This window comes from Arachis ipaensis, chromosome B2 (assembly GCF_059453495.1).
Source record: "Arachis ipaensis isolate K30076 ecotype BB chromosome B2, ASM5945349v1, whole genome shotgun sequence".
In the NCBI taxonomy this organism is placed as follows: Eukaryota; Viridiplantae; Streptophyta; class Magnoliopsida; order Fabales; family Fabaceae; genus Arachis; species Arachis ipaensis.
The window spans coordinates 14745323-14754635 of record NC_142437.1 but is presented as its reverse complement, the minus strand read 5'-3'; the positions used below and the strand labels follow the sequence as shown (position 1 = coordinate 14754635).

Sequence of the window (9313 nt, the reverse complement as noted above, 5' to 3'; positions counted from 1 at the left end):
TTACTTTGAAAATAATGGCTGCGGGTGCGTGGCGTGTTCTGAGAAGCAAATCCAACATCATATGTTTCAGAGATTAGGAAGCAAACAGATTCTAAATTAATTGTCACAGATTTCACAAACTATGACAAGGTAATTGTTTTAGGTAGACTTATCTGGGACAAGAAATGCTTGGCTATGTCACAACATTAGACTAATTCTATTCTTTCACATCCATGGCATAATTAGAATTTTGATGGACAACAGTAAAAGTGTACCTTTTACATATTTTATATTTGTACTCAGGTAATATAAAAGATAAAAACAAGAGTAAATAACTTGCCAATAACCTAATACTCAAGCCTTCTCTTGAATATCTATATCAATTTCTATATCTTTCACTATTGTTGTATCACTATATATACCAGTGTAATTTAAATAGTATTAGTTCTCAAGTTATGGAGTCCTATGCTAACTATAAAAGATTATAGTTATCATGGTGTGAAAATAAAAGTGGCTACCTGGATACAAAGAAACCAACAGGATTTAATTAAAAAACAACCAACTATTTTTGGTTGAATGATTTAACATTGCATTCTAATTGCACTTCAAAATTATTTGTTCACAAAATAAAATATCTAAACTCTTAAGATAACTCATATTTTTCAGGACATAATAGGAAAAAAAGATATTGAAATATTCACAGGGTCTATTATAAAAGAATCTCAAGAGTTCAAGAGAGAAATCTTAGAAAAAAAATTATCTGCAAAAAGGAAAATCACTTTTGAGACAAAACTATTTCGGTCAAAGACATTTTTGATATATGTAGAACCTGTGTTTAGCAAAGAACGGGAGACAACTGGAATAAACTAATGGAAATAAATATAATAGATTAGGTAAATATTAATTTTGTTTTAGACAGTAATATTATGATAACAGTAGCACACATGATGAAGGCAGTATCCTTTTATGAGAGTGAATTTTTGAGAGTGAAATGAGATTATAGTTATGTTGGAGAATAGATTATTCATAGTGGACAATGTGTTGTTTTTGTTGTTAACTACGTTTATTTAGAATTGATATTTTTTCAGTTTTAGTCTTATATGTGGATTGATTTCTGAATGCATATATTTAGTCCTATACGATTTAGCAAGATCTTTTTTTTTTTTCATTTCTTTTTATTAAAAATTAATAATACTTTTCTATCCCATTTTCATTTGTTTTTTTATTGAATTTTTAATCTAAATGCGCATAAAATCATATTAATGTTTTGAAAAAAATATAACTAAATTATATTGTCACTTAATAAGTATGATAAACTGGATGTAATTTTAAAATAAATTCGATTATAGTATTTTTTTTAATCTTTAAAAAAATCACTTAATTTACTTATATATTAATAAGTATATTAACTCTTTCAAAATATATATATTTATTTATTAATTTTTACATATAAAACTTTGATCTTTGTATCATATAGATTTATTTTTTAGTCACAAAAAAAAATATAATTTTTTTTAAAACAAACAATTTTTACACATAAACAATTTGATTATGATTTATTAATAAACATAGATTAAAAATTATTATATTACATGATGAGTCAAACAATTTTATTAAAATAAAACATGTCTAAAAATTGAAATAAATAATAATTATACACTTATACCGATGCAATTACATCAAAATAAAACTTATATAGTCAAAAAAATAAAACCTATAAAAAAAAAGTATTCAAAATTACATCGTCAAAAAATTGAACAATTATATAAAATTAAATTCGTTAAGATAAAAATTATTATTACATCATCAGATACTTGGAAAATTCACTCTCTCTTTCAGCTAATATATATATATATATATATATAGAATAAGTTGATATTCGAAACCCTAGTGCCAACAGCCCCATCTTTCTTCCTCCGTTTAAACCTTCCAGTGCTTTAGCCTAATCGTAGATTTTTGCTGCCGCAGCACCACCGATCTCGTTCGAGCGGAGAGAGTGATGGCGGAATTGGATGCTGCTGAGTCAAAAAAAACGAAAAACGGCACAGTTTGAAATGGCGAAGGAAGTGTGCCTTTGCCTTGTGTCGTATGAAAGGTTGTTCGTGATCAAACTAAGCAATTTAAATAAACAAGAAGTTGATGTCAATTATTGGACTTGTTTGCATCCACCAAATTTCGATTTGGATTTGGAACTTCCAGAGCATTATCTGTGTCCTTTCGTGTTCGACTCCAAGATCTATTTGGCGTCCAGCGAGCGGCCTCGAATTTTCGGGGGTGACGTTTCCATGGAGGATCTGGAACCCTGGCCAGTCTATGAATTCAAATTTGAGGAGCGTCGTATTGAACGTGCGGAATCACTGGATGATGCACCCCTCTCTCTTCACGAATCAATCATCGCAAACACGCCAGGCTCGGGCGATGTTTACTTCCATATGAATCCGAAAACATTGATCAAAGATTCATCTGGATTTTACGTTCTTTCTTCTGGTTCTAGAGTTTGGAGACCGTTAATCGCTGCTGAGCCCATCAGTGACACAAATCGCTTAAATTGCTTGTTCGTTCTGGATAACAACCTCTTTTTTTCATCCTTCGAGGGCAGAGATTCCTGGTTGGCCCGCTTCGACCCCATAAAAGAGTCTTGGACGGTTGAGCCCTCCTCTGCTAACAATCTTTCCAACTTCATAACTGATAGGACCGGTGAAGATGGGGAGTTCCTTCATATTACTTATCCCCCACACATTTCTGTGTCCCTTCGCGGTCTTGGCAGCAGCAACTACACCGTTTGCCTTACGCATGAGTATGTGGAGTTACCTCCTGATAGGACAACTTTGGGCAAGGTCCTTGCCATTCTCGTTAACCACCAGAATGGCCGTGTCGCATTATATCAATACCTTGATGTGTGTTTTCAGGGTATTCAACCAATGGTGGGAGAAGATGTCAGATTCAATTTTGTTGACCTGGGCAACGGGATGCTGTGTGCAATACTCACTGGGGATATTTACATATCCGATTTCACGGCGCTCTGCATCTCAGTTTTCACATTGTCCGCGGACTTTACAGCATTGCAACTTGACAGTGGGGCTCCTCCCATGGAGCAAGATTTCTTACAAGTGACTGTCCATAGTAAGAGTGCCTACACCATGGACTACTCGAAGCTTGCTAATCATATACGCCACGCCTTTGTTTGGCCACCTACTAAGGGAGGAAGATTTAATCACAGGACAACTCTATCATAGTAACATTTCTTGTGGCTTGTTATCATCCTTTGTTATCATGAATGAACAATGAATTAAATATTAATGTCTCTCAGGAGTACTATCTTGCTCTATATTCTGTTTAGCTCGTCGTACAAAGTTCTGTGCTTTTTGAGATATTTGCATTATTGTTCCTGATGATATTAAATGATCAACTCAAAATTCTGTGCTTTTTGAGGTATTAAAATTTAGTTTAAAAGTTTGATTTGAGTCATATTTATAATATTACCGATTGATTACATTATTGATTAGAAAATAAGAAAATAATAAGAATGATGATGAAGGGAAGATAATCTTCAGTCCAGGTTACATAAATTCAAATCAAGTTTTTAAATGATTGAAGAAAATAATGATATTATTTTTAATGTCATTCCCGATATGATTTTTTTTATTATATATTTGTATGAATTTAGGGAGAAAAGTAACATTATCAGAAAAGTAACTTTATCAACATTTTCCTCCAATACATATTTCACATAACCAAACTATTATCTACAGCACAATCAACATAGTTTAGTGTAGTGAGTTCTACTCGAAATCTATTATTTATTGTACAATGGATTTCAGCTTTGAAAGGCATTTGTGTCATCAAAGGTGTAATTCCCCATGTAAGCACATGTGGCTAATACTATAGGGAAACTTCTGCATGCAGTCTTGATGCATATATTCACTGCATGTAAACTTATCTCCACCCGTATCATTTGCCAACAATTAGTATATATTTACTGATGAGAGCTAACAGGAACTAATTAGTCAAAAAAACAGAAAAGCACGTGTTGTCTTTGCTACTCAAAAAATTAGATATGAGAGTTCTTTTCACTTGAGATTATGTTTTTTTAATGTTGTCATGCAACTAGTAACAACTCTCTCCTTTCTACTTAATTAGAGTGAGAATACCTGCTCAATTCTATGAGCATGATCTTCGACCTGAATTAGGTCACCTGGAGTCCAGGATTGTTCTACAAAGATAACTGTGCTGCAGCAGTTAAAGTTAATCCAACTCCCCAGCTTTAATGCATAGTTGCATGATAACGTGTCACATGAAATCATTATCTCAAGCACAAATACTAACCAATACAACAGAAAAGATGCTTATAACGAAAACACACGGAAAAAATGCACAACTAAAAATATCACCATACCACAGCCGCCTTGATATAATCCTTTTCCTTGAAATCTATAACCAATTGTTGCCTTGATGCACCGGGTGTACCTCCATCAATCCGGATGCAACCCACTTTTTTCTTCTGGAAACTTTCAACGGTTTTTGTAAGTGTTTATAATTTCCAATATAAAAAAAAAATGAGTAAGGTTTCGGTACCTTTAAATTAATTTTGGACTTTTGCAATGAATCAAATTTCTCAGTGAATGAAATCCTTTATCTTGCTAATGTGTGGGTTCAGCATAAAAATCAGTTATGTAGTTCCTTTTTAGGATCTTTGGACTGTCATGGAATTTGCGGTATTAAGATAAAGATCAGATTCCTATTTTCTTTTTTGACATTTTTAGGGTATTTAAAAAATCATTGTAGTATGTGAAACGCTTTAGCCACAACAAATATCCTGCTGTTGTTAGATAAATACTAAAGTATCCTCCAAAATTGAGTTGAAAAACTTGCTTGCTGTTTCTTCCTTAATATATACATTCAATCACATTATGTTATTTATCATGTGTTTGTTAATGATGGTTGACCTAATTTTGTTTCATATATTAACTGAACTTTTCAACTATCTTTATTTTAATTTTTTCTTGGAGTAGTATCATTTTATTTCTTTTTACCTTTAGTCTTTTTAACAATAAAAATTATTTTATTATAATTTTTGAAAGAGGGATTGTGTTTATTGTTGAATAAATTAAAGACTATTTATATTTCAGTTCGTACACTTTACAGAAGAATTTAGTGTACAATTCATTATGTGGAGTTGAAAATTAAGAAGCTTGAAACTTCAAAACCATTAGAGTTGAGGATTGTGAATTTGTGACGTGTTGTGTGTGTGAATTGTGGTATTGTGACATCTCGCATGAAAATTATGAATTTGTGATCCTAAAAAACGTGCAAAATTCTTACACGATATCAATTGGCTGAGTTTGAGGTAATATCTCTGTTCCCTTAATGAATTATGTTTAGGAACCATGTTTCACATTTTGCACATTATGATATACGAAACATTACTTGAATTTGTTGCAGCGAAGTGTCCTTGGTAATCTTTGCCCAAGGACTGCGAAGGAGGCTATTGCTATGGTTCCATCTATAAAAGGTAGTAGTCATTTGTTCCATCTATAGTCTTTTCATAAATATATCATCTATTTTTATTTTACTTTTTTCTAAGTTTTTTTATTTTTTATTTTTAATTTGTTTTCAGATTCACTTTGTGTTTCTCATAAATGGACAAAAAAAAGTGAGGCTCACAAAGTGAAACTCCTCATATTCTCAAAATCCAAGATCCAAGATAAATACTTGCTTTATTGCCTCATTGCTTAACATCTTCAATCTGGTTCTTTCAGGGTGATATTATATATATGGTAAGTCTTGGTTCAGTTTGTATTGGTTCTTGATTAATAGGCTTTGTTGAGAGTAAATAACAAAAATATCCTTTAAATCAGGTGTAAAAAAGAAAAAAGAATTAGTTGGTAGTTAAGAAAATGCTTAGTTTGATAAAAAGAATTACTCATGAAATAATTTAAGTAATTTAAGGTGGCTTCTTTAAGGATTTAAATGAGGTGTTGCTTTATTTAGTTTCAATATGTGTGTATGTTTGCATCACACGTGTTTTGTAGAAAAAAAGAATATCTATTTAGTATTAAAGACTTTAAATTCTTCTATTGTAAACTTTAAACTGCATATGTAAATTAAGTAGTTTTGATGATTTTGAAATTTAATTTTGCAAACTCAAATTAAAGCACAAGCTTTAGAGTTTTGCATATTAAGGCAAATGCAGACGAATTCAAAGGAGTGGTTGAGGGTGGTTAATTGAGCTGAGATGAATGGCACATAGTCAGAATCTCTGAGGAGAGGCAGAATTGTAAAGGGAGGTTGAGAGAATGAATGAATGTTATGAAAAAACTTAGAATTGATTTACTCTCCATTGAGTATGAGATCAGGATTAGTGCCTTTATTTACTTCAAAATTGATTAGTTATATTACTTTGATTTGCACTCATCTTAAACTACTCATTATTTATTTGGTATGCTTGCTTAGCTTATTTCTACTCATATGAGATTGGCCGTTAGATAAAATAATAAAAATGTAACTTATCATCAATTCATAAATAAATTTTTTACTCTTCTGATAAAGATGGTGCTATTTTAAAATTCACTCTCAAGGATGCATCATTTGAACTATTTATGTTTAAATATTTTGTATGAGAATTGGTGAGTAATCTACTTTTTCTTTTTTCGGAAAATAAAGTCATAAAGATTAAGGTAAACATGGCACTTAACTATGTATATAAATGACTATTATAGTTAATTTCACTACTTTTATTAATTGAAGTTTTGTCTGATCACTAATTTTAGAAGAGGGCAATGTCCAATCAGCCATTAGTATTTTTCAAGCTTGCGAGAACCGGATCGGTCAATGAATCGGAAAGGCGACTAGTTCACTAGTTCAGTAGTTTGACCGGGATTCAATCGGAGTTCAACCGATTTAATTAAATATTAAATAAATTACTAAAAATTTAATATATAATTTTATATATTTAAATTCATTAAATTTTAAGTAAAAAAATTTTAATAAAATTTAAGATATAATAAAAATTGAAGATGAAAAGTTCATTGATAATATTCAGATTAGGTTAAATTTATTGATGACTTTAAAATAACTAACTGAGGCAGAATTTCCAGTCAAACTGCAAAAAATTAAAGATCTTACAGGCAACATTATATTGTCAAGCCAAGGCTAATTATTCAACGTCAGTTCTCTTATTCAATTCAATTATCCCTTTTTGGGCTGCCAATATACAATTCAATTGAATAACACATTGATGAAATCTCTTATTGTGCAATAAGCCTCTTATAACTAACCAAACCTTAACTAGGTTTAACAAATTCAATGCTTTTCAACAACAAAAATTCAGAATACAGACAACTCAACCTCCAAATTCAGAAACAGAAAAATTAAGTGAAACAATCCAAATTAAATTCAGAATCACATTAAGCAACAACACAACTCAAAACACAATTCCAATTCAGAATCTAGTACAAAAAATCAACTCAGAAACCAGAATCTTAGAAATCAAAACTAAAGAAGCAGCGGCTTACTAGAGACACAGCGAGGGAGGAACGACCGTGACAGTGAGCTCATAAGAGGATCAGTTTCCTTTTTTTATTTTAATTAAAGTTTCAAAACCAGATCAAAAGAGAAAACAGATCTAGAGAGAAAAAAAGAGGAACCGAATAAAGCCATTATGGACGAGGAAGTTGAAGGTGTGGTTGTCATAGTTGTAGGTGAACTTGTTGTTGGAGGAAGGAAGCTTCTGGAGGCACTGGAACGATGGCGAGGAGAACAAGCACGTTTGCGATGGCGAGAAGAATAGGGATGAGTAGACGTTCACGACGCCAGAAGCTTCAGAGTTCAGAGTTCAAGATGACGACGCTACTGGCAGCTGCTTCGATCCGCGACGGTGGCAGCTGCTTCGATTCGCTGACAAAAGCTCCGATTTGGCGTCGATTGTGGTAGTGACGGTGGAGTTTGTTGGAGGAAGCTAGAAGAGGAAATTAGGGTTGAGGAGGTGAGGTGAGTCGTGACTGGAGAAGGTGGCTGCTAGGGTTTGTTTCAATTCGTTTATGAGGAAGGAAAGGGGTGAGGAGGGTGTTGCATTGTTTTGGGCTTTCCGTTTTGTTTTTTTTTTGTTTTTTTTTCTAAAAAGCTGACGTTTTATGTTAAACAGTAAACCGGACATTAGGAAAATCGGTCCAGTTCATCTGGTTTACCGGTTTGGCCGGTTTTTTTACTGGTTTTTTTACAGGCCAATTTTTTAGGATGACCGGACCGACTAGAAGACCGATTCCCGGTTAACCCGATTGAACCGGCCGATCCGATCCGATTTTCAGAATATTGGTATTTTTTGTTGGATAAGATAAAGCAGTAAGAATTAAACGATATAATGTATGGAAGATAAATCTCAAAAATTTGAAAATTTAAACTCAAATTGTGTCTAGGTCATATGGTAAAGTTATGAATTTCTTGGGATTATAGTTCAGGTATAGACATTCTCATTATGTGTTGCTATGGTTTCAATTTTCATATAATCAGCTCTTCTATTAAACCAGATTTGAAGCACTATGAGTGAAAACTTTAGAAATGTTCAAAGTGGCTAGGAATAATCCACAAAAATAAGTATTTGCTTTTAAAATAAAAAACTTAAAATATTGGTTTTGGATTACTTTCTACTCCTGTTTAACAATCTCTTAAAATTGAATTCTTAATTCTCATGTGTGCCTTTTAATTTATGAGATCTTTGTATCCATACATTTTGGAATAATTAAGTTTCAAACTTATACATGCTAGGATTGTGTGAAAATTCATGATGATCTGAAAAAAGCTTCATCTTTGTTTGAGCAAACAATTTAGGCTATCTCTAAAAACAGGTACAAATTTTGATTAATGATAAATTAAGATATAAAATAACTCATATATTATTATTATTATTATTATTATTATTATTATTATTATTATTATTATTATCCTTTTCTCATGTCATCGTTGTTTGAATGTATAATGGAAATGGACACGAAGTTTGCTGACAAGGGGTGGGTGAGTAGTGATTAGATAATTTAAAGGCTGTAATTCTGTGATTGTTTGTGGTTAGGATCTTAATGTCATGGCAAGTGGTCATCTGTTGTATGGATAGTTTATTTAGATATCCTGATGTAACAGTCTTTTCTTGATTATTTTAGTTTATGTTATTATTTTTGTATTATTTTGTCTTTGGATGTACTTTATGAAATTGATCTTGCTCATTGTCTTTTAGCTTTGTTGGGTTGAACTTATCGGAAAAAAAAATGAAAAAATAACTTGATAGCATATTTTGTGTTCAAGATTTCATGTTATGAAGTTATTTAATTGTTTGATTTTTTTT

The 9313-nt window shown here is 31.8% G+C and overlaps 1 pseudogene; it reads left to right on the top strand.

Moving 5' to 3' along the window:
- Positions 1 to 1903: 1903 nt before the first annotated feature.
- Positions 1904 to 3215, top strand: LOC148573099 (uncharacterized; annotated as a pseudogene).
- The last annotated feature ends 6098 nt before the right edge of the window (positions 3216 to 9313 follow it).